Source organism: Somniosus microcephalus, unplaced genomic scaffold (assembly GCF_052327205.1).
Source record: "Somniosus microcephalus isolate GS21.2 unplaced genomic scaffold, FLI_Smic_1.0 unresolved_chr4, whole genome shotgun sequence".
Lineage (NCBI taxonomy): Eukaryota > Metazoa > Chordata > Chondrichthyes > Squaliformes > Somniosidae > Somniosus > Somniosus microcephalus.
Genome location: NW_028225182.1, coordinates 29676784 through 29698331, shown reverse-complemented (window position 1 = coordinate 29698331; position 21548 = coordinate 29676784). Strand labels below are relative to the sequence as shown.

The window sequence follows — 21548 nt, the reverse complement described above, 5'->3', positions numbered from 1 at the left end:
CAAATATATCCCCCGTGAGAGTCTGTGTGCATTGGCTTCCTTATAAAGTTTGTATTGGAAATGTGCGGGAAAAGCGTAAAATTCTGAAAACATCCTGATGGCCCGTACGGGGATCGAACCCGCGACCTTGGCGTTATTAGCACCACGCTCTCACCAACTGAGCTAACCGGCCACAATGCTCCCGTTGGCCAGGCTCGAACCTAGGCTGGGAAATTGTCTTTCAGGCTCACACTGGGTGACCGAGTTACTGCACAAACATTGAACACACCACATCGCTTAAACATTGTTAACTGTTCGTATATACAACTGGGCAGAGTGTAAATCCAAAGTAACAGAAAGACTGCTCTATGGTCTAACAAACCTCATTCTAAAATTTTTTGTCGCACCACAGCCCCTCCCACAAACACTGTCCCGGTATAAAAGCAGACGGCGGGACCCCGACTGAATTCGAACCTGCAGCGGACGGTTGGAGCCGGATCCAGCATGTCCGACGTGGTTTCACTCCCATTCGTTTGGGAAACGCGTCATCAGGAGCGTAAAATTTCTCTTGATTCGTACCTTTTGTAGTGAAGGAGACAGAAAGTAACTAAAACCTGCCGAAACCCGGTATCGAACCAGGGACCTTTAGATCTTCAGTCTAACGCTCTCCCAACTGAGCTATTTCGGCTTCACGTCAAACGCAGTATTCTGTCGTTCTTTTGGAGGATTTTCTATCCCCGGGTGGAATTGCCCCTCTCGCTCATTCCTCACTTCGGGCAATGTGACCCGACCAGATCTCGGAGCTCAGGTTCTGTTAATGTAAAGCTGCAGTGTTGATAAAGATACAAAGCTGAAACAGCACGGGGGACCTCACCGTGTTGGACACAGCGTGAAATGCAATGACATGTTCAAATAAAGTTACAGAGCACAACACATGTGTAAAATTCCCTGTTCTTTTCTCCACACTGATGGGTTGCGAAGGGAGAGACGGGCCGAAGTCTCACTGAGCCGCACTGATCACGAGCCAAATCAAGTTCAATCTTCAGCTGCAGGTATGGTGCTGAGCCCCACACAGAAGTGAAAATGCCCGTGGTTCTTAGTTCCTCGCACAGTGGGCTACTGAGCAATACAGGAAGGGCTAATGATCATCTTAATGCTCAAGTTATCAGGGGCCACGGACTCTCTGATTCCAGGCTTGCACACGTTGGTAAGTATCAAAATTTGCATTTTTCACACTGGCAATGAAAATAATCGATAGCCGTGCCTGTGATAAGCTAAGTTTGTTCGGGAGATGCAGTGGTCAAGGAGATATACGGAAGACTGATAAAAACCGTGACTGCCCTGACACTGTGAGCTGCAGTTAAATGTTGGCAACATTTAAAGTCAGCCAGTCTAAATTTGACAGAAATCAAGTCCTGCTGACTTTGAAACAGCACGCATTTTACAGAAATCAAGAATGTGCATTTTGTATCGCTGTATGAAGAGTGATGTTGAGCAGCGGTGTGGAAAGTTGAATCAGGGGCGGAGCATTGTTCCGTAAGGGTGCATTGCATGGTGGCAATTCAAACAGTCCCAAAACGCACTGTTCCCTGACCGGGAATCGAACCCGGGCCGCGGCGGTGAGAGCGCCGAATCCTAACCACTAGACCACCAGGGAAGCTGCAGCCAGCCTCCTGGCAGCAAGCACATCAACGCAGCTTTTCATGCTTGCTCCTTTGCAATTCAGATCCTTTCGCGCCAGGCAAACTGTTCGGACAAAATTATATTTTTTACATGAGAACACAACAGACGTGTTCGCGAAAGCACGGCACCAAGTGCGGGTAGGCATCCACTTGAAATCGATTTCCTCCTGTGTTTTTCTCTGGATGTTGTCTCTCTCGGTGCTGGGCGAACAATTCATTGATGCATTTGTCCTGAACTGAAGCCTTTTACCCATCTCGCGGGGTCAGAGCCGCTCTGTCTGTGTATTACCTGCCTGTGACACTTATCGGCAACATGCCGCCTGTTCAACAGCAAACCCAGAAAGACAAAAGAACAGAAAGATGTGTCTCTCAGCCCCGGTGGCAAAGGATGTTAATCCAAATATATCCCCCGTGAGAGTCTGTGTGCATTGGCTTCCTTATAAAGTTTGTATTGGAAATGTGCGGGAAAAGCGTAAAATTATGAAAACATCCTGATGGCCCGTACGGGGATCGAACCCGCGACCTTGGCGTTATTAGCACCACGCTCTCACCAACTGAGCTAACCGGCCACAATGCTCCCGTTGGCCAGGCTCGAACCTAGGCTGGGAAATTGTCTTTCAGGCTCACACTGGGTGACCGAGTTACTGCACAAACATTGAACACACCACATCGCTTAAACATTGTTAACTGTTCGTATATACAACTGGGCAGAGTGTAAATCCAAAGTAACAGAAAGACTGGTCTAACAAACCTCATTCTAAAATTTTTTGTCGCACCACAGCCCCTCCCACAAAAACTGTCCCGGTATAAAAGCAGACGGCGAGACCCCGACTGAATTCGAACCTGCAGCGGACGGTTGGAGCCGGATCCAGCATGTCCGACGTGGTTTCACTCCCATTCGTTTGGGAAACGCGTCATCAGGAGCGTAAAATTTCTCTTGATTCGTACCTTTTGTAGTGAAGGAGACAGAAAGTAACTAAAACCTGCCGAAACCCGGGATCGAACCAGGGACCTTTAGATCTTCAGTCTAACGCTCTCCCAACTGAGCTATTTCGGCTTCACGTCAAACGCAGTATTCTGTCGTTCTTTTGGAGGATTTTCTATCCCCGGGTGGAATTGCCCCTCTCGCTCATTCCTCACTTCGGGCAATGTGACCCGACCAGATCTCGGAGCTCAGGTTGTGTTAATGTAAAGCTGCAGTGTTGATAAAGATACAAAGCTGACACAGCACGGGGGACCTCACCGTGTTGGACACAGCGTGAAATGCAATGACATGTTCAAATAAAGTTACAGAGCACAACACATGTGTAAAATTCCCTGTTCTTTTCTCCACACTGATGGGTTGCGAAGGGAGAGACGGGCCGAAGTCTCACTGAGCCGCACTGATCACGAGCCAAATCAAGTTCAATCTTCAGCTGCAGGTATGGTGCTGAGCCCCACACAGAAGTGAAAATGCCCGTGGTTCTTAGTTCCTCGCACAGTGGGCTACTGAGCAATACAGGAAGGGCTAATGATCATCTTAATGCTCAAGTTATCAGGGGCCACGGACTCTCTGATTCCAGGCTTGCACACGTTGGTAAGTTTCAAAATTTGCATTTTTCACACTGGCAATGAAAATAATCGATAGCCGTGCCTGTGATAAGCTAAGTTTGTTCGGGAGATGCAGTGGGCAAGGAGATATACGGAAGACTGATAAAAACCGTGACTGCCCTGACACTGTGAGCTGCAGTTAAATGTTGGCAACATTTAAAGTCAGCCAGTCTAAATTTGACAGAAATCAAGTCCTGCTGACTTTGAAACAGCACGCATTTTACAGAAATCAAGAATGTGCATTTTGTATCGCTGTATGAAGAGTGATGTTGAGCAGCGGTGTGGAAAGTTGAATCAGGGGCGGAGCATTGTTCCGTAAGGGTGCATTGCATGGTGGCAATTCAAACAGTCCCAAAACGCACTGTTCCCTGACCGGGAATCGAACCCGGGCCGCGGCGGTGCGAGCGCCGAATCCTAACCACTAGACCACCAGGGAAGCTGCAGCCAGCCTCCTGGCAGCAAGCACATCAACGCAGCTTTTCATGCTTGCTCCTTTGCAATTCAGATCCTTTCGCGCCAGGCAAACTGTTCGGACAAAATTATATTTTTTACATGAGAACACAACAGACGTGTTCGCGAAAGCACGGCACCAAGTGCGGGTAGGCATCCACTTGAAATCGATTTCCTCCTGTGTTTTTCTCTGGATGTTGTCTCTCTCGGTGCTGGGCGAACAATTCATTGATGCATTTGTCCTGAACTGAAGCCTTTTACCCATCTCGCGGGGTCAGAGCCGCTCTGTCTGTGTATTACCTGCCTGTGACACTTATCGGCAACATGCCGCCTGTTCAACAGCAAACCCAGAAAGACAAAAGAACAGAAAGATGTGTCTCTCAGCCCCGGTGGCAAAGGATGTTAATCCAAATATATCCCCCGTGAGAGTCTGTGTGCATTGGCTTCCTTATAAAGTTTGTATTGGAAATGTGCGGGAAAAGCGTAAAATTATGAAAACATCCTGATGGCCCGTACGGGGATCGAACCCGCGACCTTGGCGTTATTAGCACCACGCTCTCACCAACTGAGCTAACCGGCCACAATGCTCCCGTTGGCCAGGCTCGAACCTAGGCTGGGAAATTGTCTTTCAGGCTCACACTGGGTGACCGAGTTACTGCACAAACATTGAACACACCACATCGCTTAAACATTGTTAACTGTTCGTATATACAACTGGGCAGAGTGTAAATCCAAAGTAACAGAAAGACTGGTCTAACAAACCTCATTCTAAAATTTTTTGTCGCACCACAGCCCCTCCCACAAAAACTGTCCCGGTATAAAAGCAGACGGCGGGACCCCGACTGAATTCGAACCTGCAGCGGACGGTTGGAGCCGGATCCAGCATGTCCGACGTGGTTTCACTCCCATTCGTTTGGGAAACGCGTCATCAGGAGCGTAAAATTTCTCTTGATTCGTACCATTTGTAGTGAAGGAGACAGAAAGTAACTAAAACCTGCCGAAACCCGGGATCGAACCAGGGACCTTTAGATCTTCAGTCTAACGCTCTCCCAACTGAGCTATTTCGGCTACACGTCAAACGCAGTATTCTGTCGTTCTTTTGGAGGATTTTCTATCCCCGGGTGGAATTGCCCCTCTCGCTCATTCCTCACTTCGGGCAATGTGACCCGACCAGATCTCGGAGCTCAGGTTCTGTTAATGTAAAGCTGCAGTGTTGATAAAGATACAAAGCTGACACAGCACGGGGGACCTCACCGTGTTGGACACAGCGTGAAATGCAATGACATGTTCAAATAAAGTTACAGAGCACAACACATGTGTAAAATTCCCTGTTCTTTTCTCCACACTGATGGGTTGCGAAGGGCGAGACGGGCCGAAGTCTCACTGAGCCGCACTGATCACATCAAGTTCAATCTTCAGCTGCAGGTATGGTGCTGAGCCCCACACAGAAGTGAAAATGCCCGTGGTTCTTAGTTCCTCGCACAGTGGGCTACTGAGCAATACAGGAAGGGCTAATGATCATCTTAATGCTCAAGTTATCAGGGGCCACGGACTCTCTGATTCCAGGCCTGCACACGTTGGTAAGTTTCAAAATTTGCATTTTTCACACTGGCAATGAAAATAATCGATAGCCGTGCCTGTGATAAGCTAAGTTTGTTCGGGAGATGCAGTGGGCAAGGAGATATACGGAAGACTGATAAAAACCGTGACTGCACTGACACTGTGAGCTGCAGTTAAATGTTGGCAACATTTAAAGTCAGCCAGTCTAAATTTGACAGAAATCAAGTCCTGCTGACTTTGAAACAGCACGCATTTTACAGAAATCAAGAATGTGCATTTTGTATCGCTGTATGAAGAGTGATGTTGAGCAGCGGTGTGGAAAGTTGAATCAGGGGCGGAGCATTGTTCCGTAAGGGTGCATTGCATGGTGGCAATTCAAACAGTCCCAAAACGCACTGTTCCCTGACCGGGAATCGAACCCGGGCCGCGGCGATGAGAGCGCCGAATCCTAACCACTAGACCACCAGGGAAGCTGCAGCCAGCCTCCTGGCAGCAAGCACATCAACGCAGCTTTTCATGCTTGCTCCTTTGCAATTCAGATCCTTTCGCGCCAGGCAAACTGTTCGGACAAAATTATATTTTTTACATGAGAACACAACAGACGTGTTCGCGAAAGCACGGCACCAAGTGCGGGTAGGCATCCACTTGAAATCGATTTCCTCCTGTGTTTTTCTCTGGATGTTGTCTCTCTCGGTGCTGGGCGAACAATTCATTGATGCATTTGTCCTGAACTGAAGCCTTTTGCCCATCTCGCGGGGTCAGAGCCGCTCTGTCTGTCTATTACCTGCCTGTGACACTTATCGGCAACATGCCGCCTGTTCAACTTTCAACAGCAAACCCAGAAAGACAAAAGAACAGAAAGATGTGTCTCTCAGCCCCGGTGGCAAAGGATGTTAATCCAAATATATCCCCCGTGAGAGTCTGTGTGCATTGGCTTCCTTATAAAGTTTGTATTGGAAATGTGCGGGAAAAGCGTAAAATTATGAAAACATCCTGATGGCCCGTACGGGGATCGAACCCGCGACCTTGGCGTTATTAGCACCACGCTCTCACCAACTGAGCTAACCGGCCACAATGCTCCCGTTGGCCAGGCTCGAACCTAGGCTGGGAAATTGTCTTTCAGGCTCACACTGGGTGACCGAGTTACTGCACAAACATTGAACACACCACATCGCTTAAACATTGTTAACTGTTCGTATATACAACTGGGCAGAGTGTAAATCCAAAGTAACAGAAAGACTGGTCTAACAAACCTCATTCTAAAATTTTTTGTCGCACCACAGCCCCTCCCACAAACACTGTCCCGGTATAAAAGCAGACGGCGGGACCCCGACTGAATTCGAACCTGCAGCGGACGGTTGGAGCCGGATCCAGCATGTCCGACGTGGTTTCACTCCCATTCGTTTGGGAAACGCGTCATCAGGAGCGTAAAATTTCTCTTGATTCGTACCTTTTGTAGTGAAGGAGACAGAAAGTAACTAAAACCTGCCGAAACCCGGTATCGAACCAGGGACCTTTAGATCTTCAGTCTAACGCTCTCCCAACTGAGCTATTTCGGCTTCACGTCAAACGCAGTATTCTGTCGTTCTTTTGGAGGATTTTCTATCCCCGGGTGGAATTGCCCCTCTCGCTCATTCCTCAATTCGGGCAATGTGACCCGACCAGATCTCGGAGCTCAGGTTCTGTTAATGTAAAGCTGCAGTGTTGATAAAGATACAAAGCTGAAACAGCACGGGGGACCTCACCGTGTTGGACACAGCGTGAAATGCAATGACATGTTCAAATAAAGTTACAGAGCACAACACATGTGTAAAATTCCCTGTTCTTTTCTCCACACTGATGGGTTGCGAAGGGAGAGACGGGCCGAAGTCTCACTGAGCCGCACTGATCACGAGCCAAATCAAGTTCAATCTTCAGCTGCAGGTATGGTGCTGAGCCCCACACAGAAGTGAAAATGCCCGTGGTTCTTAGTTCCTCGCACAGTGGGCTACTGAGCAATACAGGAAGGGCTAATGATCATCTTAATGCTCAAGTTATCAGGGGCCACGGACTCTCTGATTCCAGGCTTGCACACGTTGGTAAGTATCAAAATTTGCATTTTTCACACTGGCAATGAAAATAATCGATAGCCGTGCCTGTGATAAGCTAAGTTTGTTCGGGAGATGCAGTGGTCAAGGAGATATACGGAAGACTGATAAAAACCGTGACTGCCCTGACACTGTGAGCTGCAGTTAAATGTTGGCAACATTTAAAGTCAGCCAGTCTAAATTTGACAGAAATCAAGTCCTGCTGACTTTGAAACAGCACGCATTTTACAGAAATCAAGAATGTGCATTTTGTATCGCTGTATGAAGAGTGATGTTGAGCAGCGGTGTGGAAAGTTGAATCAGGGGCGGAGCATTGTTCCGTAAGGGTGCATTGCATGGTGGCAATTCAAACAGTCCCAAAACGCACTGTTCCCTGACCGGGAATCGAACCCGGGCCGCGGCGGTGAGAGCGCCGAATCCTAACCACTAGACCACCAGGGAAGCTGCAGCCAGCCTCCTGGCAGCAAGCACATCAACGCAGCTTTTCATGCTTGCTCCTTTGCAATTCAGATCCTTTCGCGCCAGGCAAACTGTTCGGACAAAATTATATTTTTTACATGAGAACACAACAGACGTGTTCGCGAAAGCACGGCACCAAGTGCGGGTAGGCATCCACTTGAAATCGATTTCCTCCTGTGTTTTTCTCTGGATGTTGTCTCTCTCGGTGCTGGGCGAACAATTCATTGATGCATTTGTCCTGAACTGAAGCCTTTTACCCATCTCGCGGGGTCAGAGCCGCTCTGTCTGTGTATTACCTGCCTGTGACACTTATCGGCAACATGCCGCCTGTTCAACAGCAAACCCAGAAAGACAAAAGAACAGACAGATGTGTCTCTCAGCCCCGGTGGCAAAGGATGTTAATCCAAATATATCCCCCGTGAGAGTCTGTGTGCATTGGCTTCCTTATAAAGTTTGTATTGGAAATGTGCGGGAAAAGCGTAAAATTATGAAAACATCCTGATGGCCCGTACGGGGATCGAACCCGCGACCTTGGCGTTATTAGCACCACGCTCTCACCAACTGAGCTAACCGGCCACAATGCTCCCGTTGGCCAGGCTCGAACCTAGGCTGGGAAATTGTCTTTCAGGCTCACACTGGGTGACCGAGTTACTGCACAAACATTGAACACACCACATCGCTTAAACATTGTTAACTGTTCGTATATACAACTGGGCAGAGTGTAAATCCAAAGTAACAGAAAGACTGGTCTAACAAACCTCATTCTAAAATTTTTTGTCGCACCACAGCCCCTCCCACAAAAACTGTCCCGGTATAAAAGCAGACGGCGAGACCCCGACTGAATTCGAACCTGCAGCGGACGGTTGGAGCCGGATCCAGCATGTCCGACGTGGTTTCACTCCCATTCGTTTGGGAAACGCGTCATCAGGAGCGTAAAATTTCTCTTGATTCGTACCTTTTGTAGTGAAGGAGACAGAAAGTAACTAAAACCTGCCGAAACCCGGGATCGAACCAGGGACCTTTAGATCTTCAGTCTAACGCTCTCCCAACTGAGCTATTTCGGCTTCACGTCAAACGCAGTATTCTGTCGTTCTTTTGGAGGATTTTCTATCCCCGGGTGGAATTGCCCCTCTCGCTCATTCCTCACTTCGGGCAATGTGACCCGACCAGATCTCGGAGCTCAGGTTGTGTTAATGTAAAGCTGCAGTGTTGATAAAGATACAAAGCTGACACAGCACGGGGGACCTCACCGTGTTGGACACAGCGTGAAATGCAATGACATGTTCAAATAAAGTTACAGAGCACAACACATGTGTAAAATTCCCTGTTCTTTTCTCCACACTGATGGGTTGCGAAGGGAGAGACGGGCCGAAGTCTCACTGAGCCGCACTGATCACGAGCCAAATCAAGTTCAATCTTCAGCTGCAGGTATGGTGCTGAGCCCCACACAGAAGTGAAAATGCCCGTGGTTCTTAGTTCCTCGCACAGTGGGCTACTGAGCAATACAGGAAGGGCTAATGATCATCTTAATGCTCAAGTTATCAGGGGCCACGGACTCTCTGATTCCAGGCTTGCACACGTTGGTAAGTTTCAAAATTTGCATTTTTCACACTGGCAATGAAAATAATCGATAGCCGTGCCTGTGATAAGCTAAGTTTGTTCGGGAGATGCAGTGGGCAAGGAGATATACGGAAGACTGATAAAAACCGTGACTGCCCTGACACTGTGAGCTGCAGTTAAATGTTGGCAACATTTAAAGTCAGCCAGTCTAAATTTGACAGAAATCAAGTCCTGCTGACTTTGAAACAGCACGCATTTTACAGAAATCAAGAATGTGCATTTTGTATCGCTGTATGAAGAGTGATGTTGAGCAGCGGTGTGGAAAGTTGAATCAGGGGCGGAGCATTGTTCCGTAAGGGTGCATTGCATGGTGGCAATTCAAACAGTCCCAAAACGCACTGTTCCCTGACCGGGAATCGAACCCGGGCCGCGGCGGTGAGAGCGCCGAATCCTAACCACTAGACCACCAGGGAAGCTGCAGCCAGCCTCCTGGCAGCAAGCACATCAACGCAGCTTTTCATGCTTGCTCCTTTGCAATTCAGATCCTTTCGCGCCAGGCAAACTGTTCGGACAAAATTATATTTTTTACATGAGAACACAACAGACGTGTTCGCGAAAGCACGGCACCAAGTGCGGGTAGGCATCCACTTGAAATCGATTTCCTCCTGTGTTTTTCTCTGGATGTTGTCTCTCTCGGTGCTGGGCGAACAATTCATTGATGCATTTGTCCTGAACTGAAGCCTTTTACCCATCTCGTGGGGTCAGAGCCGCTCTGTCTGTGTATTACCTGCCTGTGACACTTATCGGCAACATGCCGCCTGTTCAACAGCAAACCCAGAAAGACAAAAGAACAGAAAGATGTGTCTCTCAGCCCCGGTGGCAAAGGATGTTAATCCAAATATATCCCCCGTGAGAGTCTGTGTGCATTGGCTTCCTTATAAAGTTTGTATTGGAAATGTGCGGGAAAAGCGTAAAATTATGAAAACATCCTGATGGCCCGTACGGGGATCGAACCCGCGACCTTGGCGTTATTAGCACCACGCTCTCACCAACTGAGCTAACCGGCCACAATGCTCCCGTTGGCCAGGCTCGAACCTAGGCTGGGAAATTGTCTTTCAGGCTCACACTGTGTGACCGAGTTACTGCACAAACATTGAACACACCACATCGCTTAAACATTGTTAACTGTTCGTATATACAACTGGGCAGAGTGTAAATCCAAAGTAACAGAAAGACTGGTCTAACAAACCTCATTCTAAAATTTTTTGTCGCACCACAGCCCCTCCCACAAAAACTGTCCCGGTATAAAAGCAGACGGCGGGACCCCGACTGAATTCGAACCTGCAGCGGACGGTTGGAGCCGGATCCAGCATGTCCGACGTGGTTTCACTCCCATTCGTTTGGGAAACGCGTCATCAGGAGCGTAAAATTTCTCTTGATTCGTACCATTTGTAGTGAAGGAGACAGAAAGTAACTAAAACCTGCCGAAACCCGGGATCGAACCAGGGACCTTTAGATCTTCAGTCTAACGCTCTCCCAACTGAGCTATTTCGGCTTCACGTCAAACGCAGTATTCTGTCGTTCTTTTGGAGGATTTTCTATCCCCGGGTGGAATTGCCCCTCTCGCTCATTCCTCACTTCGGGCAATGTGACCCGACCAGATCTCGGAGCTCAGGTTCTGTTAATGTAAAGCTGCAGTGTTGATAAAGATACAAAGCTGACACAGCACGGGGGACCTCACCGTGTTGGACACAGCGTGAAATGCAATGACATGTTCAAATAAAGTTACAGAGCACAACACATGTGTAAAATTCCCTGTTCTTTTCTCCACACTGATGGGTTGCGAAGGGAGAGACGGGCCGAAGTCTCACTGAGCCGCACTGATCACATCAAGTTCAATCTTCAGCTGCAGGTATGGTGCTGAGCCCCACACAGAAGTGAAAATGCCCGTGGTTCTTAGTTCCTCGCACAGTGGGCTACTGAGCAATACAGGAAGGGCTAATGATCATCTTAATGCTCAAGTTATCAGGGGCCACGGACTCTCTGATTCCAGGCTTGCACACGTTGGTAAGTTTCAAAATTTGCATTTTTCACACTGGCAATGAAAATAATCGATAGCCGTGCCTGTGATAAGCTAAGTTTGTTCGGGAGATGCAGTGGGCAAGGAGATATACGGAAGACTGATAAAAACCGTGACTGCCCTGACACTGTGAGCTGCAGTTAAATGTTGGCAACATTTAAAGTCAGCCAGTCTAAATTTGACAGAAATCAAGTCCTGCTGACTTTGAAACAGCACGCATTTTACAGAAATCAAGAATGTGCATTTTGTATCGCTGTATGAAGAGTGATGTTGAGCAGCGGTGTGGAAAGTTGAATCAGGGGCGGAGCATTGTTCCGTAAGGGTGCATTGCATGGTGGCAATTCAAACAGTCCCAAAACGCACTGTTCCCTGACCGGGAATCGAACCCGGGCCGCGGCGGTGAGAGCGCCGAATCCTAACCACTAGACCACCAGGGAAGCTGCAGCCAGCCTCCTGGCAGCAAGCACATCAACGCAGCTTTTCATGCTTGCTCCTTTGCAATTCAGATCCTTTCGCGCCAGGCAAACTGTTCGGACAAAATTATATTTTTTACATGAGAACACAACAGACGTGTTCGCGAAAGCACGGCACCAAGTGCGGGTAGGCATCCACTTGAAATCGATTTCCTCCTGTGTTTTTCTCTGGATGTTGTCTCTCTCGGTGCTGGGCGAACAATTCATTGATGCATTTGTCCTGAACTGAAGCCTTTTACCCATCTCGTGGGGTCAGAGCCGCTCTGTCTGTGTATTACCTGCCTGTGACACTTATCGGCAACATGCCGCCTGTTCAACAGCAAACCCAGAAAGACAAAAGAACAGAAAGATGTGTCTCTCAGCCCCGGTGGCAAAGGATGTTAATCCAAATATATCCCCCGTGAGAGTCTGTGTGCATTGGCTTCCTTATAAAGTTTGTATTGGAAATGTGCGGGAAAAGCGTAAAATTATGAAAACATCCTGATGGCCCGTACGGGGATCGAACCCGCGACCTTGGCGTTATTAGCACCACGCTCTCACCAACTGAGCTAACCGGCCACAATGCTCCCGTTGGCCAGGCTCGAACCTAGGCTGGGAAATTGTCTTTCAGGCTCACACTGTGTGACCGAGTTACTGCACAAACATTGAACACACCACATCGCTTAAACATTGTTAACTGTTCGTATATACAACTGGGCAGAGTGTAAATCCAAAGTAACAGAAAGACTGGTCTAACAAACCTCATTCTAAAATTTTTTGTCGCACCACAGCCCCTCCCACAAAAACTGTCCCGGTATAAAAGCAGACGGCGGGACCCCGACTGAATTCGAACCTGCAGCGGACGGTTGGAGCCGGATCCAGCATGTCCGACGTGGTTTCACTCCCATTCGTTTGGGAAACGCGTCATCAGGAGCGTAAAATTTCTCTTGATTCGTACCATTTGTAGTGAAGGAGACAGAAAGTAACTAAAACCTGCCGAAACCCGGGATCGAACCAGGGACCTTTAGATCTTCAGTCTAACGCTCTCCCAACTGAGCTATTTCGGCTTCACGTCAAACGCAGTATTCTGTCGTTCTTTTGGAGGATTTTCTATCCCCGGGTGGAATTGCCCCTCTCGCTCATTCCTCACTTCGGGCAATGTGACCCGACCAGATCTCGGAGCTCAGGTTCTGTTAATGTAAAGCTGCAGTGTTGATAAAGATACAAAGCTGACACAGCACGGGGGACCTCACCGTGTTGGACACAGCGTGAAATGCAATGACATGTTCAAATAAAGTTACAGAGCACAACACATGTGTAAAATTCCCTGTTCTTTTCTCCACACTGATGGGTTGCGAAGGGAGAGACGGGCCGAAGTCTCACTGAGCCGCACTGATCACATCAAGTTCAATCTTCAGCTGCAGGTATGGTGCTGAGCCCCACACAGAAGTGAAAATGCCCGTGGTTCTTAGTTCCTCGCACAGTGGGCTACTGAGCAATACAGGAAGGGCTAATGATCATCTTAATGCTCAAGTTATCAGGGGCCACGGACTCTCTGATTCCAGGCCTGCACACGTTGGTAAGTTTCAAAATTTGCATTTTTCACACTGGCAATGAAAATAATCGATAGCCGTGCCTGTGATAAGCTAAGTTTGTTCGGGAGATGCAGTGGGCAAGGAGATATACGGAAGACTGATAAAAACCGTGACTGCCCTGACACTGTGAGCTGCAGTTAAATGTTGGCAACATTTAAAGTCAGCCAGTCTAAATTTGACAGAAATCAAGTCCTGCTGACTTTGAAACAGCACGCATTTTACAGAAATCAAGAATGTGCATTTAGTATCGCTGTATGAAGAGTGATGTTGAGCAGCGGTGTTGGAAAGTTGAATCAGGGGCGGAGCATTGTTCCGTAAGGGTGCATTGCATGGTGGCAATTCAAACAGCCCCAAAACGCACTGTTTCCTGACCGGGAATCGAACCCGGGCCGCGGCGGTGAGAGCGCCGAATCCTAACCACTAGACCACCAGGGAAGCTGCAGCCAGCCTCCTGGCAGCAAGCACATCAACGCAGCTTTTCATGCTTGCTCCTTTGCAATTCAGATCCTTTCGCGCCAGGCAAACTGTTCGGACAAAATTATATTTTTTACATGAGAACACAACAGACGTGTTCGCGAAAGCACGGCACCAAGTGCGGGTAGGCATCCACTTGAAATCGATTTCCTCCTGTGTTTTTCTCTGGATGTTGTCTCTCTCGGTGCTGGGCGAACAATTCATTGATGCATTTGTCCTGAACTGAAGCCTTTTGCCCATCTCGCGGGGTCAGAGCCGCTGTGTATTACCTGCCTGTGACACTTATCGGCAACATGCCGCCTGTTCAACTTTCAAAAGCAAACCCAGAAAGACAAAAGAACAGAAAGATGTGTCTCTCAGCCCCGGTGGCAAAGGATGTTAATCCAAATATATCCCCCGTGAGAGTCTGTGTGCATTGGCTTCCTTATAAAGTTTGTATTGGAAATGTGCGGGAAAAGCGTAAAATTATGAAAACATCCTGATGGCCCGTACGGGGATCGAACCCGCGACCTTGGCGTTATTAGCACCACGCTCTCACCAACTGAGCTAACCGGCCACAATGCTCCCGTTGGCCAGGCTCGAACCTAGGCTGGGAAATTGTCTTTCAGGCTCACACTGGGTGACCGAGTTACTGCACAAACATTGAACACACCACATCGCTTAAACATTGTTAACTGTTCGTATATACAACTGGGCAGAGTGTAAATCCAAAGTAACAGAAAGACTGGTCTAACAAACCTCATTCTAAAATTTTTTGTCGCACCACAGCCCCTCCCACAAACACTGTCCCGGTATAAAAGCAGACGGCGGGACTCCGACTGAATTCGAACCTGCAGCGGACGGTTGGAGCCGGATCCAGCATGTCCGACGTGGTTTCACTCCCATTCGTTTGGGAAACGCGTCATCAGGAGCGTAAAATTTCTCTTGATTCGTACCTTTTGTAGTGAAGGAGACAGAAAGTAACTAAAACCTGCCGAAACCCGGGATCGAACCAGGGACCTTTAGATCTTCAGTCTAACGCTCTCCCAACTGAGCTATTTCGGCTTCACGTCAAACGCAGTATTCTGTCGTTCTTTTGGAGGATTTTCTATCCCCGGGTGGAATTGCCCCTCTCGCTCATTCCTCACTTCGGGCAATGTGACCCGACCAGATCTCGGAGCTCAGGTTGTGTTAATGTAAAGCTGCAGTGTTGATAAAGATACAAAGCTGACACAGCACGGGGGACCTCACCGTGTTGGACACAGCGTGAAATGCAATGACATGTTCAAATAAAGTTACAGAGCACAACACATGTGTAAAATTCCCTGTTCTTTTCTCCACACTGATGGGTTGCGAAGGGAGAGACGGGCCGAAGTCTCACTGAGCCGCACTGATCACGAGCCAAATCAAGTTCAATCTTCAGGTATGGTGCTGAGCCCCACACAGAAGTGAAAATGCCCGTGGTTCTTAGTTCCTCGCACAGTGGGCTACTGAGCAATACAGGAAGGGCTAATGATCATCTTAATGCTCAAGTTATCAGGGGCCACGGACTCTCTGATTCCAGGCTTGCACACGTTGGTAAGTTTCAAAATTTGCATTTTTCACACTGGCAATGAAAATAATCGATAGCCGTGCCTGTGATAAGCTAAGTTTGTTCGGGAGATGCAGTGGGCAAGGAGATATACGGAAGACTGATAAAAACCGTGACTGCCCTGACACTGTGAGCTGCAGTTAAATGTTGGCAACATTTAAAGTCAGCCAGTCTAAATTTGACAGAAATCAAGTCCTGCTGACTTTGAAACAGCACGCATTTTACAGAAATCAAGAATGTGCATTTTGTATCGCTGTATGAAGAGTGATGTTGAGCAGCGGTGTGGAAAGTTGAATCAGGGGCGGAGCATTGTTCCGTAAGGGTGCATTGCATGGTGGCAATTCAAACAGCCCCAAAACGCACTGTTCCCTGACCGGGAATCGAACCCGGGCCGCGGCGGTGAGAGCGCCGAATCCTAACCACTAGACCACCAGGGAAGCTGCAGCCAGCCTCCTGGCAGCAAGCACATCAACGCAGCTTTTCATGCTTGCTCCTTTGCAATTCAGATCCTTTCGCGCCAGGCAAACTGTTCGGACAAAATTATATTTTTTACATGAGAACACAACAGACGTGTTCGCGAAAGCACGGCACCAAGTGCGGGTAGGCATCCACTTGAAATCGATTTCCTCCTGTGTTTTTCTCTGGATGTTGTCTCTCTCGGTGCTGGGCGAACAATTCATTGATGCATTTGTCCTGAACTGAAGCCTTTTGCCCATCTCGCGGGGTCAGAGCCGCTCTGTCTGTGTATTACCTGCCTGTGACACTTATCGGCAACATGCCGCCTGTTCAACTTTCAACAGCAAACCCAGAAAGACAAAAGAACAGAAAGATGTGTCTCTCAGCCCCGGTGGCAAAGGATGTTAATCCAAATATATTCCCCGTGAGAGTCTGTGTGCATTGGCTTCCTTATAAAGTTTGTATTGGAAATGTGCGGGAAAAGCGTAAAATTATGAAAACATCCTGATGGCCCGTACGGGGATCGAACCCGCGACCTTGGCGTTATTAGCACCACGCTCTCACCAACTGAGCTAACCGGCCACAATGCTCCCGTTGGCCAGGCTCGAACCTAGGCTGGAAAATTGTCTTTCAGGCTCACACTGGGTGACCGAGTTACTGCACAAACATTGAACACACCACATCGCTTAAACATTGTTAACTGTTCGTATATACAACTGGGCAGAGTGTAAATCCAAAGTAACAGAAAGACTGGTCTAACAAACCTCATTCTAAAATTTTTTGTCGCACCACAGCCCCTCCCACAAACACTGTCCCGGTATAAAAGCAGACGGCGGGACTCCGACTGAATTCGAACCTGCAGCGGACGGTTGGAGCCGGATCCAGCATGTCCGACGTGGTTTCACTCCCATTCGTTTGGGAAACGCGTCATCAGGAGCGTAAAATTTCTCTTGATTCGTACCTTTTGTAGTGAAGGAGACAGAAACTAACTAAAACCTGCCGAAACCCGGGATCGAACCAGGGACCTTTAGAACTTCAGTCTAACGCTCTCCCAACTGAGCTATTTCGGCTTCACGTCAAACGCAGTATTCTGTCGTTCTTTTGGAGGATTTTCTATCCCCGGGTGGAATTGCCCCTCTCGCTCATTCCTCACTTCGGGCAATGTGAACCGACCAGATCTCGGAGCTCAGGTTGTGTTAATGTAATGTAAAGCTGCAGTGTTGATAAAGATACAAAGCTGACACAGCACGGGGGACCTCACCGTGTTGGACACAGCGTGAAATGCAATGACATGTTCAAATAAAATTACAGAGCACAACACATGTGTAAAATTCCCTGTTCTTTTCTCCACACTGATGGGTTGCGAAGGGAGAGACGGGCCGAAGTCTCATTGAGCCGCACTGATCACGAGCCAAATCAAGTTCAATCTTCAGCTGCAGGTATGGTGCTGAGCCCCACACAGAAGTGAAAATGCCCGTGGTTCTTAGTTCCTCGCACAGTGGGCTACTGAGCAATACAGGAAGGGCTAATGATCATCTTAATGCTCAAGTTATCAGGGGCCACGGACTCTCTGATTCCAGGCTTGCACACGTTGGTAAGTTTCAAAATTTGCATTTTTCACACTGGCAATGAAAATAATCGATAGCCGTGCCTGTGATAAGCTAAGTTTGTTCGGGAGATGCAGTGGGCAAGGAGATATACGGAAGACTGATAAAAACCGTGACTGCCCTGACACTGTGAGCTGCAGTTAAATGTTGGCAACATTTAAAGTCAGCCAGTCTAAATTTGACAGAAATCAAGTCCTGCTGACTTTGAAACAGCACGCATTTTACAGAAATCAAGAATGTGCATTTTGTATCGCTGTATGAAGAGTGATGTTGAGCAGCGGTGTGGAAAGTTGAATCAGGGGCGGAGCATTGTTCCGTAAGGGTGCATTGCATGGTGGCAATTCAAACAGCCCCAAAACGCACTGTTCCCTGACCGGGAATCGAACCCGGGCCGCGGTGGTGAGAGCGCCGAATCCTAACCACTAGACCACCAGGGAAGCTGCAGCCAGCCTCCTGGCAGCAAGTACATCAACGCAGCTTTTCATGCTTGCTCCTTTGCAATTCAGATCCTTTCGCGCCAGGCAAACTGTTCGGACAAAATTATATTTTTTACATGAGAACACAACAGACGTGTTCGCGAAAGCACGGCACCAAGTGCGGGTAGGCATCCACTTGAAATCGATTTCCTCCTGTGTTTTTCTCTGGATGTTGTCTCTCTCGGTGCTGGGCGAACAATTCATTGATGCATTTGTCCTGAACTGAAGCCTTTTACCCATCTCGCGGGGTCAGAGCCGCTCTGTCTGTGTATTACCTGCCTGTGACACTTATCGGCAACATGCCGCCTGTTCAACTTTCAACAGCAAACCCAGAAAGACAAAAGAACAGAAAGATGTGTCTCTCAGCCCCGGTGGCAAAGGATGTTAATCCAAATATATTCCCCGTGAGAGTCTGTGTGCATTGGCTTCCTTATAAAGTTTGTATTGGAAATGTGCGGGAAAAGCGTAAAATTATGAAAACATCCTGATGGCCCGTACGGGGATCGAACCCGCGACCTTGGCGTTATTAGCACCACGCTCTCACCAACTGAGCTAACCGGCCACAATGCTCCCGTTGGCCAGGCTCGAACCTAGGCTGGAAAATTGTCTTTCAGGCTCACACTGGGTGACCGAGTTACTGCACAAACATTGAACACACCACATCGCTTAAACATTGTTAACTGTTCGTATATACAACTGGGCAGAGTGTAAATCCAAAGTAACAGAAAGACTGGTCTAACAAACCTCATTCTAAAATTTTTTGTCGCACCACAGCCCCTCCCACAAACACTGTCCCGGTATAAAAGCAGACGGCGGGACTCCGACTGAATTCGAACCTGCAGCGGACGGTTGGAGCCGGATCCAGCATGTCCGACGTGGTTTCACTCCCATTCGTTTGGGAAACGCGTCATCAGGAGCGTAAAATTTCTCTTGATTCGTACCTTTTGTAGTGAAGGAGACAGAAACTAACTAAAACCTGCCGAAACCCGGGATCGAACCAGGGACCTTTAGAACTTCAGTCTAACGCTCTCCCAACTGAGCTATTTCGGCTTCACGTCAAACGCAGTATTCTGTCGTTCTTTTGGAGGATTTTCTATCCCCGGGTGGAATTGCCCCTCTCGCTCATTCCTCACTTCGGGCAATGTGAACCGACCAGATCTCGGAGCTCAGGTTGTGTTAATGTAATGTAAAGCTGCAGTGTTGATAAAGATACAAAGCTGACACAGCACGGGGGACCTCACCGTGTTGGACACAGCGTGAAATGCAATGACATGTTCAAATAAAATTACAGAGCACAACACATGTGTAAAATTCCCTGTTCTTTTCTCCACACTGATGGGTTGCGAAGGGAGAGACGGGCCGAAGTCTCATTGAGCCGCACTGATCACGAGCCAAATCAAGTTCAATCTTCAGCTGCAGGTATGGTGCTGAGCCCCACACAGAAGTGAAAATGCCCGTGGTTCTTAGTTCCTCGCACAGTGGGCTACTGAGCAATACAGGAAGGGCTAATGATCATCTTAATGCTCAAGTTATCAGGGGCCACGGACTCTCTGATTCCAGGCTTGCACACGTTGGTAAGTTTCAAAATTTGCATTTTTCACACTGGCAATGAAAATAATCGATAGCCGTGCCTGTGATAAGCTAAGTTTGTTCGGGAGATGCAGTGGGCAAGGAGATATACGGAAGACTGATAAAAACCGTGACTGCCCTGACACTGTGAGCTGCAGTTAAATGTTGGCAACATTTAAAGTCAGCCAGTCTAAATTTGACAGAAATCAAGTCCTGCTGACTTTGAAACAGCACGCATTTTACAGAAATCAAGAATGTGCATTTTGTATCGCTGTATGAAGAGTGATGTTGAGCAGCGGTGTGGAAAGTTGAATCAGGGGCGGAGCATTGTTCCGTAAGGGTGCATTGCATGGTGGCAATTCAAACAGCCCCAAAACGCACTGTTCCCTGACCGGGAATCGAACCCGGGCCGCGGTGGTGAGAGCGCCGAATCCTAACCACTAGACCACCAGGGAAGCTGCAGCCAGCCTCCTGGCAGCAAGTACATCAACGCAGCTTTTCATGCTTGCTCCTTTGCAATTCAGATCCTTTCGCGCCAGGCAAACTGTTCGGACAAAATTAAATTTTTTACATGAGAACACAACAGACGTGTTCGCGAAAGCACGGCACCAAGTGCGGGTAGGCATCCACTTGAAATCGATTTCCTCCTGTGTTTTTCTCTGGATGTTGTCTCTCTCGGTGCTGGGCGAACAATTCATTGATGCATTTGTCCTGAACTGAAGCCTTTTGCCCATCTCGCGGGGTCAGAGCCGCTCTGTCTGTCTATTACCTGCCTGTGACCCTTATCGGCAACATGCCGCCTGTTCAACTTTCAACAGCAAACCCAGAAAGACAAAAGAACAGAAAGATGTGTCTCTCAGCCCCGGTGGCAAAGGATGTTAATCCAAATATATCCCCCGTGAGAGTCTGTGTGCATTGGCTTCCTTATAAATTTTGTATTGGAAATGTGCGGGAAAAGCGTAAAATTATGAAAACATCCTGATGGCCCGTACGGGGATCGAACCCGCGACCTTGGCGTTATTAGCACCACGCTCTCACCAACTGAGCTAACCGGCCACAATGCTCCCGTTGGCCAGGCTCGAACCTAGGCTGGGAAATTGTCTTTCAGGCTCACACTGGGTGACCGAGTTACTGCACAAACATTGAACACACCACATCGCTTAAACATTGTTAACTGTTCGTATATACAACTGGGCAGAGTGTAAATCCAAAGTAACAGAAAGACTGGTCTAACAAACCTCATTCTAAAATTTTTTGTCGCACCACAGCCCCTCCCACAAACACTGTCCCGGTATAAAAGCAGACGGCGGGACCCCGACTGAATTCGAACCTGCAGCGGACGGTTAGAGCCGGATCCAGCATGTCCGACGTGGTGTCACTCCCATTCGTTTGGGAAACGCGTCATCAGGAGCGTAAAATTTCTCTTGATTCGTACCTTTTGTGGTGAAGGAGACAGAAAGTAACTAAAACCTGCCGAAACCCGGGATCGAACCAGGGACCTTTAGATCTTCAGTCTAACGCTCTCCCAACTGAGCTATTTCGGCTTCACGTCAAATGCAGTATTCTGTCGTTCTTTTGGAGGATTTTCTATCCCCGGGTGGAATTGCACCTCTCGCTCATTCCTCACTTCGGGCAATGTGACCCGACCAGATCTCGGAGCTCAGGTTCTGTTAATGTAAAGCTGCAGTGTTGATAAAGATACAAAGCTGACACAGCACGGGGGACCTCACCGTGTTGGACACAGCGTGAAATGCAATGACATGTTCAAATAAAGTTACAGAGCACAACACATGTGTAAAATTCCCTGTTCTTTTCTCCACACTGATGGGTTGCGAAGGGAGAGACGGGCCGAAGTCTCACTGAGCCGCACTGATCACGAGCCAAATCAAGTTCAATCTTCAG

The 21548-nt window shown here is 48.3% G+C and overlaps 32 non-coding genes across 32 annotated transcripts; all 32 read right to left on the bottom strand.

Moving 5' to 3' along the window:
* Positions 1 to 98: 98 nt before the first annotated feature.
* trnai-aau (transfer RNA isoleucine (anticodon AAU)) lies at positions 99 to 172 on the bottom strand. Its single transcript has one exon. It is a non-coding gene; the product is annotated as a tRNA-Ile (tRNA).
* Positions 173 to 594: 422 nt separating this feature from the next.
* Positions 595 to 667, bottom strand: trnaf-gaa (transfer RNA phenylalanine (anticodon GAA)). The gene has a single exon. It is a non-coding gene; the product is annotated as a tRNA-Phe (tRNA).
* An 897-nt stretch (positions 668 to 1564) lies between these two features.
* Positions 1565 to 1636, bottom strand: trnae-cuc (transfer RNA glutamic acid (anticodon CUC)). The gene has a single exon. It is a non-coding gene; the product is annotated as a tRNA-Glu (tRNA).
* A 520-nt stretch (positions 1637 to 2156) lies between these two features.
* On the bottom strand, positions 2157 to 2230 carry trnai-aau (transfer RNA isoleucine (anticodon AAU)). Its single transcript has one exon. It is a non-coding gene; the product is annotated as a tRNA-Ile (tRNA).
* Positions 2231 to 2645: 415 nt separating this feature from the next.
* On the bottom strand, positions 2646 to 2718 carry trnaf-gaa (transfer RNA phenylalanine (anticodon GAA)). The gene has a single exon. It is a non-coding gene; the product is annotated as a tRNA-Phe (tRNA).
* An 897-nt stretch (positions 2719 to 3615) lies between these two features.
* On the bottom strand, positions 3616 to 3687 carry trnaa-cgc (transfer RNA alanine (anticodon CGC)). Its single transcript has one exon. It is a non-coding gene; the product is annotated as a tRNA-Ala (tRNA).
* Positions 3688 to 4207: 520 nt separating this feature from the next.
* Positions 4208 to 4281, bottom strand: trnai-aau (transfer RNA isoleucine (anticodon AAU)). Its single transcript has one exon. It is a non-coding gene; the product is annotated as a tRNA-Ile (tRNA).
* Positions 4282 to 4696: 415 nt separating this feature from the next.
* trnaf-gaa (transfer RNA phenylalanine (anticodon GAA)) lies at positions 4697 to 4769 on the bottom strand. Its single transcript has one exon. It is a non-coding gene; the product is annotated as a tRNA-Phe (tRNA).
* Positions 4770 to 5659: 890 nt separating this feature from the next.
* Positions 5660 to 5731, bottom strand: trnae-cuc (transfer RNA glutamic acid (anticodon CUC)). The gene has a single exon. It is a non-coding gene; the product is annotated as a tRNA-Glu (tRNA).
* A 527-nt stretch (positions 5732 to 6258) lies between these two features.
* trnai-aau (transfer RNA isoleucine (anticodon AAU)) lies at positions 6259 to 6332 on the bottom strand. Its single transcript has one exon. It is a non-coding gene; the product is annotated as a tRNA-Ile (tRNA).
* A 415-nt stretch (positions 6333 to 6747) lies between these two features.
* trnaf-gaa (transfer RNA phenylalanine (anticodon GAA)) lies at positions 6748 to 6820 on the bottom strand. Its single transcript has one exon. It is a non-coding gene; the product is annotated as a tRNA-Phe (tRNA).
* An 897-nt stretch (positions 6821 to 7717) lies between these two features.
* On the bottom strand, positions 7718 to 7789 carry trnae-cuc (transfer RNA glutamic acid (anticodon CUC)). The gene has a single exon. It is a non-coding gene; the product is annotated as a tRNA-Glu (tRNA).
* A 520-nt stretch (positions 7790 to 8309) lies between these two features.
* Positions 8310 to 8383, bottom strand: trnai-aau (transfer RNA isoleucine (anticodon AAU)). Its single transcript has one exon. It is a non-coding gene; the product is annotated as a tRNA-Ile (tRNA).
* Positions 8384 to 8798: 415 nt separating this feature from the next.
* On the bottom strand, positions 8799 to 8871 carry trnaf-gaa (transfer RNA phenylalanine (anticodon GAA)). Its single transcript has one exon. It is a non-coding gene; the product is annotated as a tRNA-Phe (tRNA).
* An 897-nt stretch (positions 8872 to 9768) lies between these two features.
* trnae-cuc (transfer RNA glutamic acid (anticodon CUC)) lies at positions 9769 to 9840 on the bottom strand. The gene has a single exon. It is a non-coding gene; the product is annotated as a tRNA-Glu (tRNA).
* Positions 9841 to 10360: 520 nt separating this feature from the next.
* Positions 10361 to 10434, bottom strand: trnai-aau (transfer RNA isoleucine (anticodon AAU)). Its single transcript has one exon. It is a non-coding gene; the product is annotated as a tRNA-Ile (tRNA).
* A 415-nt stretch (positions 10435 to 10849) lies between these two features.
* On the bottom strand, positions 10850 to 10922 carry trnaf-gaa (transfer RNA phenylalanine (anticodon GAA)). The gene has a single exon. It is a non-coding gene; the product is annotated as a tRNA-Phe (tRNA).
* An 890-nt stretch (positions 10923 to 11812) lies between these two features.
* On the bottom strand, positions 11813 to 11884 carry trnae-cuc (transfer RNA glutamic acid (anticodon CUC)). The gene has a single exon. It is a non-coding gene; the product is annotated as a tRNA-Glu (tRNA).
* A 520-nt stretch (positions 11885 to 12404) lies between these two features.
* Positions 12405 to 12478, bottom strand: trnai-aau (transfer RNA isoleucine (anticodon AAU)). The gene has a single exon. It is a non-coding gene; the product is annotated as a tRNA-Ile (tRNA).
* Positions 12479 to 12893: 415 nt separating this feature from the next.
* On the bottom strand, positions 12894 to 12966 carry trnaf-gaa (transfer RNA phenylalanine (anticodon GAA)). The gene has a single exon. It is a non-coding gene; the product is annotated as a tRNA-Phe (tRNA).
* Positions 12967 to 13857: 891 nt separating this feature from the next.
* trnae-cuc (transfer RNA glutamic acid (anticodon CUC)) lies at positions 13858 to 13929 on the bottom strand. Its single transcript has one exon. It is a non-coding gene; the product is annotated as a tRNA-Glu (tRNA).
* A 521-nt stretch (positions 13930 to 14450) lies between these two features.
* Positions 14451 to 14524, bottom strand: trnai-aau (transfer RNA isoleucine (anticodon AAU)). The gene has a single exon. It is a non-coding gene; the product is annotated as a tRNA-Ile (tRNA).
* Positions 14525 to 14939: 415 nt separating this feature from the next.
* Positions 14940 to 15012, bottom strand: trnaf-gaa (transfer RNA phenylalanine (anticodon GAA)). Its single transcript has one exon. It is a non-coding gene; the product is annotated as a tRNA-Phe (tRNA).
* Positions 15013 to 15903: 891 nt separating this feature from the next.
* Positions 15904 to 15975, bottom strand: trnae-cuc (transfer RNA glutamic acid (anticodon CUC)). Its single transcript has one exon. It is a non-coding gene; the product is annotated as a tRNA-Glu (tRNA).
* A 527-nt stretch (positions 15976 to 16502) lies between these two features.
* trnai-aau (transfer RNA isoleucine (anticodon AAU)) lies at positions 16503 to 16576 on the bottom strand. Its single transcript has one exon. It is a non-coding gene; the product is annotated as a tRNA-Ile (tRNA).
* A 415-nt stretch (positions 16577 to 16991) lies between these two features.
* On the bottom strand, positions 16992 to 17064 carry trnaf-gaa (transfer RNA phenylalanine (anticodon GAA)). The gene has a single exon. It is a non-coding gene; the product is annotated as a tRNA-Phe (tRNA).
* Positions 17065 to 17966: 902 nt separating this feature from the next.
* On the bottom strand, positions 17967 to 18038 carry trnae-cuc (transfer RNA glutamic acid (anticodon CUC)). Its single transcript has one exon. It is a non-coding gene; the product is annotated as a tRNA-Glu (tRNA).
* A 527-nt stretch (positions 18039 to 18565) lies between these two features.
* On the bottom strand, positions 18566 to 18639 carry trnai-aau (transfer RNA isoleucine (anticodon AAU)). Its single transcript has one exon. It is a non-coding gene; the product is annotated as a tRNA-Ile (tRNA).
* A 415-nt stretch (positions 18640 to 19054) lies between these two features.
* On the bottom strand, positions 19055 to 19127 carry trnaf-gaa (transfer RNA phenylalanine (anticodon GAA)). Its single transcript has one exon. It is a non-coding gene; the product is annotated as a tRNA-Phe (tRNA).
* A 902-nt stretch (positions 19128 to 20029) lies between these two features.
* trnae-cuc (transfer RNA glutamic acid (anticodon CUC)) lies at positions 20030 to 20101 on the bottom strand. The gene has a single exon. It is a non-coding gene; the product is annotated as a tRNA-Glu (tRNA).
* A 527-nt stretch (positions 20102 to 20628) lies between these two features.
* On the bottom strand, positions 20629 to 20702 carry trnai-aau (transfer RNA isoleucine (anticodon AAU)). The gene has a single exon. It is a non-coding gene; the product is annotated as a tRNA-Ile (tRNA).
* A 415-nt stretch (positions 20703 to 21117) lies between these two features.
* trnaf-gaa (transfer RNA phenylalanine (anticodon GAA)) lies at positions 21118 to 21190 on the bottom strand. Its single transcript has one exon. It is a non-coding gene; the product is annotated as a tRNA-Phe (tRNA).
* Positions 21191 to 21548: the final 358 nt, after the last annotated feature.